Source organism: Cydia strobilella, chromosome 24, assembly GCF_947568885.1.
Source record: "Cydia strobilella chromosome 24, ilCydStro3.1, whole genome shotgun sequence".
Lineage (NCBI taxonomy): Eukaryota > Metazoa > Arthropoda > Insecta > Lepidoptera > Tortricidae > Cydia > Cydia strobilella.
Genome location: NC_086064.1, coordinates 3,263,071 through 3,276,114, shown reverse-complemented (window position 1 = coordinate 3,276,114; position 13,044 = coordinate 3,263,071). Strand labels below are relative to the sequence as shown.

The window sequence follows — 13,044 nt, the reverse complement described above, 5'->3', positions numbered from 1 at the left end:
CAGCTGTATTTTTTAATAATTTTACGCAATGTTTTATAAATTGCTGTACACACTTAACAAGTACATACATAATATAATAGTTTTTATAAGAACACAAATAATTTTCTATATACTTATAATATAATAATCATCTCTTAGTAGAACTAACGTGATGTGAAAAAATGTTATGTGCACTGCGGAAACTATCCGTGTGCACTTGACCTGTCAGAGTGACGTTTACATTTCTTCGGCAAGCGTTGTCACGTCGCGATTTGCGCGAAATTGCTTTAAATTTTGCTTATCTTCTTCAATAACTGCAGTAATAAAGTTTCTGGAGCTTCAGAGACAATCTCGATTATATAAGGGGTAAGTAACAATGACTAGATAGCTATATTTCTTGATATTATGATGGAATTTTTGTCGCGAATTCCAGTAGGTCGCGATCCACTTTACGGCTCGGAACAGTTATGTTGAAGATTGCGGTTTCTTTTGAGAGGAAAAATTAGCTCAATAGCTTGACCCTGTACTTCGGACTGTGTATTTGACGTGTAGATACCTTTTAACCTTTATTTTGATAGTGGTACTTTACGTTATAACCGAATTCTTATTGGAATATGTACTTTAAAAACACTATTTTCCAACGTAACGATCATTCTAGATATGAAAATATAGATTGCAGAATAAATACGATTCCATTCATAGAACCTAACACGAAGCTGTTGCCTCATAGTATTTAAATGACTCCATTTAAAAAAAAAACCTATAACCTTCCTTCATTTTTTTTTTGTATTTTAGGGCCTGGTTACAAGACCTTTAAGCCATAATTTAAATTAATGATGCTGGTGCTCTACATTCTATTTTTCACGATGATTAATTAACTGATTGGTCAGAGCAATTAAAAGCCAATTTAAAGGGTATCCATTTCAAGGTCTCAAAACAAAATAATTGAATTCTATTGTAGAGTTCATTGGAACACTGTTGATGTTTTTCTACAATGTTCCATGTATTTTGTTTACATTTTGTAGGTAAGGTGCATTGGGGTTACTTCGAAAGCAGGTTGATTAAAAAAATGGCAAATATACTAACATTTTTTTTGGCTATAGTAACATTTTTTTTAATTTATTTACAAAAGGGTACATGCTTACAATCGAAATTAATGCATCGCCAAACTGTAACCAGTTTGTTGGCAATTGCAGCACTCAATTAAAAAATAGAATCATGCACCTAAACAAAACAATTAGCAGCTTAAACAATAATCCTTATATATAATTTAAAAACTAACACGCACAAATACCTAATAGGTAAATAAAATTTCCGAATGATTCATTTTCTAAAAGGTATGTTTTTACACAGAATAACTAATTGTGTTTTTTTTTTTAAGATTGTAAATGTTTTATTAGTAGTTATGGAATAAAAAGGCATTTTATTTATTTATTATAAGTTTTTAGCCTCTTTTTAAGGACCGACTTACTAAACCTAGAAAGTAGATATGCAACGGATAGTTGATTGGCCGATACCAGATACCGTATGTTCAGCCTGACCATTGGCCGAATATTCGGTATCTGGGCCGCCGAAGATTCGGCCTGCGGAACTATACCTACAATACCTACATTTCCGTTTATTAGGCGCGCATTGTGCAGATTTTTACCTGTTTCGAGTGGACTCAGTTCTAGATTCGAAAGAGTGGAATGTTTATATTGTTTTAATATTGTTATATATATTGGTTTATCCCCTACTTATAAACACCTGTATATTTAAAAAAAAAAATTTTTTTTTTAATAATAAATGAGTACGATATGACCGTGACTGTTTCTTAAATCCAATTTGAGATTTTGGTAAACAACACTAAACTACCCGACATTAGTTTATATAAATGTTCAGGGTAGACAAATAAGAATCTCTCAAAATCTCAATTGACATTTTGCTGGGACGTCAGTCTTCCGTGACCACAGCTAGTGCAACCTAGCTGAAACGTCGGAAAAAAGGTAAAATAATGAAATTTAATCGCGTTAGAGCCGGTAATGACAATAATTATGTAGAAAGCGATGATACCTACTTACTATACGAATAGAGAATAGATACATGATAAATAACAATCTGGTATCGCGTCATTATATTTATTATTGTTTATTATCGCAATCATAGATTAGTATATGTTATATCGCAAGGGAGTATTGGTGATAATGTGAAGCAGATATTTACTCAAAGATTATTAATTAATTGATTGGAGGCACTAAAGGATATGACCATAGCCCGGTTTGGCCGGTTATTCGGAGGCAAAAATCGTACCAGTGCTAGTGAGTAATTAACAGGCAATAGCACATAGCAGGCAATTATATTGTGTTCGCAGCATAGAGAAATATAAGTAAGAAAAGAGTAGTAACTCCATACATCAGTTTTCTTACCAAAACGCGAGTTATTTTGTGGTCGACATCTAGCGTCAAGTAGCGGAATTTATCAGTACTGCTAGTTGACAATAGATGTCGCGACGAACGAAAACTCTAATGCTCAACAATTTTCAGCCAAAATTATAACCGGATTAACCGGAACTCTATTTTGAACTCCTTTTGCTTATTAGTTGTAGTAGTAAAATTCTTTATTGTACAAAAAGAAACATAAAACAAGAATAAAAACACATCATTTGTACAAAGGCGAACTTATCCCTTTCAGGGATCTCTTCCAGTTGACCTTTTTTTGTAAATTGTTTTAGTAGTACATTTTTCGTCAGTAGCGACACTTGTGACATCTGGTGTCAAGTAGCTGTACTGATACTGATAATTCCTCTACTTGACGTTAGATGTCGACTACGAACTGCGTTTTGGTTAGAAAACTGATGTATGGAGTTACCACTTTTTCTTTACTTATAGTTTTCTAACGAAGCTTTAACTCTTTGAACGCCAGACGGCAAAGGAATATGCCGTTCCCGGACGCCACCAAGCGTGTACTCTCTTTTCCGGAAATCGTTTTTGCCAGATCGCGATTTTTGCCATTCGCAATTTTTACCATTTTATTTTTTCTCAATAGCTTCCTTTCCCGTAAGCGTTGCTAACCATTCGCATACCCCATTAATTTTATTTTCCAGTAGCTTATTTTCCTGTTACGTTTTCTAACCATTCGCATATTTTCCCATTTTTTTATTTTCCAGTAGTTTATTTTCCTGTTACGTTTTCTAGCCATTCGCATAATTTAGATATGTATTCTTATTATCATATACGAGACTTAGCGGTATAATTCTGAAAGTCGATTTTGTATACAATTGTATGGAAAAAATTACGAGTGCCTAAATAGTTATGAGCGGTAGTGTATGTTCTTCCCCGGAAATCAAACTGTCTCTATCCCAAATTTCAACTTAATCGGTTTTAACTCCCCTCGGGCTCCCTTATCACCATTATGCCGACTTTAACTAATGCAAAGGAAATAGATTCTTACGATATACGAAGTCACATATCGGCGGTGAATGCTAAAGAATAAAAATAACTTGTATACTTAAGTATGACGTCTGTAACAAAGGCACGAAGCGGATATCCTTTCGTATTGCCAGGCAATGACGTTCGGAGATCTTTTTCAGTTTAAGATAAAATACTTATTGAATAACTACATATTTATATAGATGGTTAAATGTTAATTAGACGACGACCGGTCTGGCCTAGTGGGTAGTGACTGCCTGTGAAGCTGATGGTCCTGGGTTCAAATCCTAGTAAGGGCATTTATTCAGTGATGAGCACGGATATTTGTTCCTGAGTCATGGGTGTTTCTATGTATTTAAGTATTTATAAATTATATATATCGTTGTCTAAGTACCCACAACACAAGCTTTATTGAGGTTACCGTAGGACTATAATATTGATTTATTTAATTAAAAAGGAGTCGTGGTATTATACTGGTATGGTACAGTCGCCATCAGATAAATCGGAGCGGCCAAGGCGCTCACAAATATCTGAACATGCTTCTGTTGTCGAGGCGTTAGGGTTTGCGGGCGGAGGGTGAACGGAGCGCGATGAGAGCGCTCCCGTCGCGCCGGCGTCCGCTCACGTCCCGCCCGCAAAACGCGCGAGTGTGACGGAGCCTTTAGAGTTGTGCCGTTCCCGGTAACATTCCCCATTTTGTATGGGAAAATTTCTCGCTCGGTAACATTCCTCATACAAAATGGGAAATGTTACCGGGAACGGCAAAACTCTGGTCTCCCTACATATGTCGACGCGGAATCGGCAAAAGCCGATAGAGAAACCTTTATGTCTGCGCAATAACAGCGAAAGAGGCGTCGGCAGGCGTCGGCCGATGCGAGCCGATCCGACGACTTTTTCACTCTTATTGCGCAGACATAAAGGTTTTTTCTATCGGCTTTTGCCGATTTCGACATATGTAGAGAGACCCTTACACTGCATGCATCAGATATTTTTGAGCACGTCGGCCGCTCCGATATATCTGATGAAGGCGACTGTGTACTGTTTCATTTATTATACGCACAATAATAATTCGTACTGACATCTTGTTTATTATAATATCGTGATCAATCACGATAATATTGATAACCCATGTCAGTATTTATGAGTTATTTTGATAGTGAATCTTCGAGATACGGATGTCTAAAATAGATCATGATTTTCAGGCTGATGTCCATACTAATAAATAATAATAAATTGTTCATTGGCGAGAGAATGGACTGTAAAGGGGGGCAATAAGGGATGAGATTTAGGGGCCGGTCGAGCAAGAAAGTTGTGCTATACTAAAATTAACCTATGAAGTGAAACTAAAGTGCGAAATAGTGTAGGGCGAAGTTACCTTGCAATCCGGGGTTGTGGGCTTGAACCGTTGGCCTCCGTTGTAGACCCTGGTGTTGGTCCCGGGCTGCCCTTGTCGCAAGCTAGAGGTAAGCTTAGAACCGTTACCTTGATCGTCCAACTTAGACCTCGGATTCTCCACTTCACGGATGGGCACGGCGTACTTCGGCTACGGCACTGATTTTAAAAGTAGTCTAAATATTAGCAGTAGTGCTTTTAACAGATTGCGAGAAAATTAGCGGGAATGGCGCGACACAGTGTTAACTGGTAGTAGGCTTATGACAGACTGGCTCTGACAGCTTGTGACAGAGCAAGATTCAAATTCAAACTGTGACTTTGGTGTTGCCACAGTAATTACAACAAGAAATCTAAAAAATACAAAGCCAAAGCTGAACATTCCGCCTACCAAAATGCAATTGTATTTTAACTAAGCGAAAAAGATAAGAAAATAACAAAAAAGGTAGTGCGATAATATTAAAACTAAACGAAAAACGGACAGCACAAAGGTAGCGCTCTAAAGCGGCTACGCAGGCAGTGGGCACAGCTTGACCACAGGCCGTTTGTACAACCCTGTGGCCGTGCGCACAGTAACCACACGACATATCCCGTCAGATCCGGGGTGTGTATCGGTGATGCGACCCAGGGGCCACTTCATTGGGCTCGTCTGCTCGTTCACAACGAGCACGAGTGCGCCAACTTGGATGTTGGGCTGTCTGTCGTGCCACTTCATCCGCTGCTGGAGAGTATGCATGTACTCCTTCGACCATTTGTTCCAGAAGTCCTGGTGCATCTTCTGAAGCAGCTTCCAGCGTTGGAGAGGGCTAACCCGAACGTCTGACAGGTTTTCCTCAGGTACGACCGACAGGGGTTCCGTGGTGAGGAAATGACCCGGAGTTAAAGCCGACAGGTCGTTGGGGTCAGTGCTGAGAGGAGTGAGTGGCCTCGAGTTGAGCAAAGCCTCAACTTGGGTTAAAACCGTCGAAAATTCCTCATACGTCAGCCTTTGGTTCCCGACGACACGCGCCAAATGTGTTTTCACGGCCTTAATTCCAGCTTCAGCGAGTCCTGAGAAATGTGGGCTACCTGGCGGGTTGAATTCGAAGGCAATTGTATGGTGTGCGGCAGCATCCTTCACTAGACGTTGCAAGATGTTGTTCGCACCGACAAAATTTTTTCCTTGGTCAGACACTAACCGGCTGCACCGACCACGACGAGCGACGAAACGCCGAAGTGCGGCGAGAAAAGCATCCGAGGACAACTCGGTGACAAGCTCGGTGTGAATGGCCTTGGTTGCGGTACAGACAAAGACACAAATATAGCCCTTGTACGTCTTGTTACCGCGTCCGCGCCCGAGAGCGATGTCGAAAGGCCCGCCAAAATCGACCGCTGCGCTCGAGAAAGCCTTAAGTTGGGATATTCGATAGGACGGCAGGTCGCCCATGAACGGCGCAGGGGCACCCAGTGGCCGCACCCGAAAGCACTTCATACATTTTGATACCACTGCGTAGATTGCCCGTTTTGGACACATGATCCAGAAGTGTTGTGACAACAAGTTATGAAGCGTTTGGATGCCTGGATGCATGAACCGCCTATGATAGTCGTCGACAAGAAGGAAGGTCAGACGATTGTCGCGAGGTAGAAGCAACGGATGCTTCACGTCGAAGTCGAGAGAAGCTCGCGACAGGCGACCGCCCACCCTTAAGAGACCCGCGTCATCCGTGAATGGGGACAGTTTCCGGAACGCTTTTGGAAGAGAGTTCGAATGGTTGTTCGCAATCTTTTCGATTTCCTGAGCGAAGCTGCGCTGTTGCACGGAGCGCACAAGAAGCATCAGTGACTGCTTTACTTCGAGAGGTGTCAAAGGTCCGCGTAACAACTTCGCGGTCGTCTTTTGGTTCTTCGCGTTGTTCGCGAAGCGGCGACAATACGCTAAGACACGTTGAATCGTTCTTAACGACGAGAACTTCTCCAATAAATTGTCAATGAAGGCGTTGTCATTGGACACTACAAGGACCGTAATCTTTTGTTCTTCTTGAAGAACATCCCTATCAGGCGCTAGTGCTGACTTGGGCCAGCTTTCGGAAGGGTCCCGGAGCCAACCAGGTCCGTTCCACCAGCACGTTTGGTTGACCAAGTCTTGGGGAAGCAAGCCTCGAGATCCGCAATCGGCTGGATTGTCAGTGGTTCTAACATGATGCCAGGAGTCGGGAGGAATGACGTCTTGGATGTGACTCACACGGTTGGCCACAAACGTTTTCCACCTGGACGGACACGACTTGATCCAGGTTAACGTCACACTTGAGTCCGACCATGCGATGATTCTATCTACCAAGTGGAAAGGCTTCAAAGCCTCCACGACCGAAGCCATCAAGTCCGACAGTAGAACCGCTGCGAGCAATTCAAGTCGCGGCACGGACAATTTACGTAACGGCGCGACCTTGGACTTAGCACACACCAGCTGGACGTCGACGTCACCCTCCCCAGCTACTGTACGGCAATAGATTACGGCACAGAAACCGCGTTCTGACGCGTCGCAAAATCCGTGGAGATGTAGCACGTCGAATTTCCCGAACAAACGGCGAGGCACAGCTACAGCACTCAGCGAAGAGAGTTGAGTTTTAAATTCCTGCCATTCCAGACTGATGCTTTCCGGGACATCTCCATCCCAGGAAACGCCCGAGACCCAAAGTAACTGCATCAGATACTTGGCGAGAAATGTTACAGGCGAGAGGAAACCCAATGGATCGAAGATTCTAGCTATCTCCGACAGAATGGTGCGTTTTGTGCATCGACCGTTAGGAGTAGATGCTACACGAAAGCGAAAGGAATCAGATTGTGGTTGCCATAGCAAGCCCAAAATCTTTAGAGAAATGTCAGTCATTTCTTCGAAATTTTTAAAATCTTCCGAGTACAGGTCAGAAGACGGAAGACTCTCCAGGAACTCACTACTATTAGAGGTCCACTTCCTCAGATGGAAACCCCCCGACGACAATATGTTTGTAAGTTCCAGCTGGAGTAAACGCGCCTGCTCGACAGAGTCCGCTCCGGTGACGACGTCGTCGACGTAGATGTCACGAGCGAGAACAGTTGAACCACCTGGGTATTCGGCTGCAGAATCACTGGCCAGTTGAGCCATTGTACGAAGCGCTTGGAATGGCGCAGCAGAAACCCCGTAGGTTACCGTTTTGAGACGGTAGTCGCGCACAGGACCGACAGCAGAGGGCCGCCACAAAATGCGCTGGAATTCTGCGTCCTTTTCAGAGACCAGGATCTGCCTGTACATCTGTTTCACGTCACCTGTGAAGACAACAGCATGCCAGCGGAAGCGTGTGAGCAGGTCGAAGATGTTGGTCTGAAGCTTGGGCCCAGCGAGAAGAGTAGCGTTCAAGGACACCTCGTTAGCGTCCTTAGCGCTTGCGTCGAAAACCACGCGAAGAGGAGTGGTGACGGAGTCACGCAGAATTCCATGGTGAGGTATGTAATAGAAGTGGCCTTCACTTGTGGAAGGAGGTTCCACTTCCTCCAAGTGACCGCGAGACTCATAGTCAGCCATAAATTCCACATACGCCCTTTTGAACTCGGGGTTGGAATTCAATTTGCGTTCCAACGACGTGAACCGCTTGAAAGCGATTTCGCGTGAATTGAGGAAGGTAGGTTTGTTCGCGGGATCGACAAATGGTAACGGAACTACGAACCGGCCTTCCTTATTGCGATAATAGTTTGTACGAAAGTAGTCCTCGCAGCGTTGGTCCTCCTCCGAGACGAAAGGTTTGGTCGGAGAACTAACGTTTTCTAACTCCCAAAATTTCTTGATGGAGTCATCGAGCGACAAGATCTGCGAAGGACTCGACACGAAAAAACAATGTTTATTATTGTTGCGATAAGATACGAGAGCGCTTGTTGTGAGCTGACTCCCGTCACACTCACCCATAACGACCCATCCATAGATGGTTTTCAACAGAGTAGGCTGTCCAGGCTCCCCGCGCCGTATACCGGGCAACAACGACGAAACGAAGACCTGTGCATTAAGCAACAAGTCCACCGGCGCCGGACGGGCAAACTCAGGATCAGCCAGCGATAAATTCTTGGTGTGCGACCACCCCGACGAATCGACAGGTTGTGGAGGTTGGTCGGCACACACCGGCGACAAAACGAAAGCTTCGAGTTTAGTACTCAGCGAAGAGGGTTTATTACCCATTGGCTTGATTTCACATGAAAGTGAGCCAAATGTTTGACAGGGCGAATTGCCAATGCCAAACACGGTGTGTTGGCCAGAAGTTTCAAACCCTAGCATGTCTGCACAGGATTTTGACATAAGATTGCATGCACTAGCACCATCCAAAAGCACACGCACTGGGCGGAAGACACCAGAACTGTCCCGAATTAACACCTTGGCAGTAGCGAAGAAGACTGTATTCTCTCCCGCCATAGCAGTTAAAACCGTGCTACTACTACTACTGCTTGTGCTACCGCTAGGTGGTGTAGTTGTAGTCTCTGTGCCCGTGGGTGCTTCAACATTCTTGGTGAAGTGTAACAAATTGTGGTGTGAGCGATGACACACACTACAGCGAGAAGCCCGACAAGTCTTCACTTTATGTGCACTTGAGAAGCATAGAATGCACAGACCCTTCTCCTTTACAAAATTAAAGCGGCCATTGTTGCCAAGACTTATAAACTTGCTACATTTGTCAAGACTGTGCTGACCGGAACAACAAACACAGGTCGGTGTTGCCGGAGTCGACACAACAAGAGCCATTTTATTTTTTGTTACCGGTTTAACACTCTGAGATGGAGGCCTGACACTTACACTTGAGTTCTCCAACGCCCTGCTCCGCTTCTCGATAAAACTTTTTAATTCTTCAAACTTCGGAACCTCGGTGCTGGAAGTGAGTTGTAACTCAAATGCTTCCCGAGTCGCAACATCTAGCTTTCCCCACAGCAAATAGTACAACATAAAGTTCTTATCGGGGAGGTTAAATTTGGACAAAATATTTAAATTTTCATTAAAAGTTCTAAAAACCCTTTCCAAATCTGTTTTGTTTTTGACCGACTCACAGTTAAGCAATTTTTCATAATACATGACAGCAATTTGCCTCTTCCTGTCATAATAGTTAGACAGCGTCTCATAAGCACTACTATAATTGTCACCCGACAAAGGAAAAGATTTTATTAAATCATGTGCGGAACCCTGAACGCTAGACAATAGGTAATGCAATTTTTCCACGTCACTAATTGTGCTCCGACTATGTATGAGGGAGTCATAAAGCTCCTTGAAGGACACCCAACTTTCCAGTTTTCCATCAAAAGGTTTAATCGCTATTTTAGGAAGCTTGGCTAAATTATTTTCAAGCGTTAAAGGTTTCACATCCGACTTGTCACTCATCTCACTTTTGGCCATTTGTCTCAACCTACATTTTACCGATTTCAACTTACTTTCGAATTCCCTCGTAACTTCGTACTCTTCCACACGTCTTTCAGGTTTCAGCGGACGTAAGATCCTCAACTGAGCATTGTGAAAGTCTTTTTCTAAATCTTTTATGTCCGATTCATCATAACCTTTTAAGTCGGAACTCTCGATGTTTTCCAAACGAAAAATAGCATACCCTCGCGCGACACGGAACATGTCCACGGTCGCGGGCTCCGGATCACTATCACCATGTACACTCATATTGTTTTAAATGCAAATAAACACACTAAAACGGCGAAAAAAAAAAAAAACTAATTGCAATGCAAAATAATAACAAAGTACCGAACCTATATGTATATAGTGACACTGACAGCTAACGTCAACACTTGACAGCTGTGACAATGTTGCCGACAGTATTAACCACGAGTGAACGAATGGTTTAGTAAAAGCACTACTACACTACCAACAACTTTCTTGCTTTACCCTCGACTTTTTTAGAAGTCTACCTTCAACTTTTTCAATTAAACAAATGATATGACGATATGTATGACCAAGCGAATTTGAATAAGCAACACACAACGACAAACGAAAAACCAAAGGTCACTTTTCAAATTATCCGGCTCGAAGGACCAAAATGTTCATTGGCGAGAGAATGGACTGTAAAGGGGGGCAATAAGGGATGATATTTAGGGGCCGGTCGAGCAAGAAAGTTGTGCTATACTAAAATTAACCTATGAAGTGAAACTAAAGTGCGAAATAGTGTAGGGCGAAGTTACCTTGCAATCCGGGGTTGTGGGCTTGAACCGTTGGCCTCCGTTGTAGACCCTGGTGTTGGTCCCGGGCTGCCCTTGTCGCAAGCTAGAGGTAAGCTTAGAACCGTTACCTTGATCGTCCAACTTAGACCTCGGATTCTCCACTTCACGGATGGGCACGGCGTACTTCGGCTACGGCACTGATTTTAAAAGTAGTCTAAATATTAGCAGTAGTGCTTTTAACAGATTGCGAGAAAATTAGCGGGAATGGCGCGACACAGTGTTAACTGGTAGTAGGCTTATGACAGACTGGCTCTGACAGCTTGTGACAGAGCAAGATTCAAATTCAAACTGTGACTTTGGTGTTGCCACAGTAATTACAACAAGAAATCTAAAAAATACAAAGCCAAAGCTGAACATAAATAAATAAATAAATTCTTTATTTGGCAGGCAAGAAACCCAATTTTTACAATCTAATATAAAGGTGTACAAATAAACAAAAAAATACAGTACAAAATACTAAAACTTACAACCTAAAACAATGAAATAAAACATGTACAAACTTATGCACTAAAGATGGCCGTTCTCGGACCGGTGCAGTTTTCGCCAATGTTTGTTAAATTCGTCACTGTAGTCTTTAGCTACCAGTGACAGAATTTCATTGTTAGAGGCGAGCAGTCTCGCCCGGAAGGCAGAATGGCGAAGAAGTCAGGGACTCTCGCGTCAGCAAACATGCCCTTCAGACTAATGTCAGGATATTCCATTTTTTAGGGTTCCGTACCCAAAGGGTAAAAACGGGACCCTATTACTTAGACTCCGCTGTCCGTCTGTCTGTCACCAGGCTGTATCTCATGAACCGTGATAGGTAGACAGCTGAAATTTTCACAGATGGTGTAAATTTGTTGCCGCTATAACAACAAATACTAAAAACATAATAAAATAAATATTTAAGTGGGGCTCCTATACAACGTGATTTTTTTGCCGTTTTTCGCGTAATGGTACGGAACCCTTCGTGCGCGAGTCCGACTCGCACTTGGTTGACAGTAGGCGAACAACATGCGAACGCGAAGCGATGCGGCGCGGGGTGAATCAATCCTTTGATACCTATAAAAGTGTCCTTCGTAGGCGATCTCGTTGCGAACGCGAACGCCGTGGGCCCGCCGCGCCGCTTCGCTTCGCGTTCGCGAGTTGTTCGCTTACGTAAGACGCAGCGTTAGTGACGCATCATGTTTATCTTAATATCGCGTGATCAGTCAATGATAATGATCTCAAGTCAGTATTTTACGAGCTATTTCTGAACCAGGTGTGTTGTGATAGTGAATCTTTAGTTTATTTATATTCCATTCTTTCATGTTTGGTATTCTCACAATAAATATAAAATCAATTGTACCTGTCTTACTGTAAGTACAGATTCAGTATTTGTCACATGTTAAACCCTGAAAAGATTGTATTTGGCCTTCGCGAGGTTGCGAATTTTCAGGGGTAATCATACACCACACACACTTATGTACACTTATGTACGAAATATCATTTGATATTTACCAGTCGCTTTTCGGTGAAGGAAAACAAACCGGACCAATCCTAACAAGGCCTAGTTCCCCCTCTGGGTTGGAAGGTCAGATGGCAGTCGCTTTCGTAAAAACTAGTGCCTACGTCAATTCTTAGGATTAGTTGTCAAGCGGACCTTAGGCTCCCATGAGCCGTGGCAAAAATGCCGGGATAAGGCGAGGAAGAAGAAGAATCATACACCACGCGGCCCCGGGTATGTCCTTAAACTACGTCCAAAAGAGAGGTATGGGCAATTGGGCACTGTGAATGACATCTCGCTTTGTGTAGTAGGGCACAGGACAGCGGATGTCATTCCAGATCTAGAGCAGAGCCCGACTGGGGAGGTACCTCCACCTTACAGAAAACCGCAGCCAAATAACACTAGACCCTACTAATAGTGTTGTGTTCCTGCCGGGGAGTAAGGTTGCCAGAGCTCGAGGGAGAGGAGTGTTAGGGTCGGCAACGCGCATGTAACTCCTCTGGAGTTGCAGGCGTACATAGGCTATGGAGAATGCTTAACATCAGGCGGGCCGTATGCTTGTTTGCCACCGACGTAGTATAAAAAAAAATATGTCAA

At 43.1% G+C, this 13,044-nt stretch overlaps 1 protein-coding gene and 1 long non-coding RNA gene across 2 annotated transcripts in view; both read left to right on the top strand.

Moving 5' to 3' along the window:
* Window positions 1–195: 195 nt before the first annotated feature.
* Window positions 196–13,044, top strand: part of LOC134752150 (pantothenate kinase 3) — a 54,162-nt gene continuing 41,313 nt past the window's right edge. Inside the window, exon 1 of the mRNA XM_063687746.1 lies at window positions 196–345. The gene's annotated coding sequence lies outside the window, so the exon portion shown is untranslated. The remainder of the gene's footprint in view (window positions 346–13,044) is intronic.
* LOC134752208 (uncharacterized) overlaps window positions 3,625–13,044 on the top strand; it is a 56,845-nt gene continuing 47,425 nt past the window's right edge. Inside the window, exon 1 of the long non-coding RNA XR_010128742.1 lies at window positions 3,625–3,802. This is a non-coding gene — a long non-coding RNA (uncharacterized LOC134752208). The remainder of the gene's footprint in view (window positions 3,803–13,044) is intronic.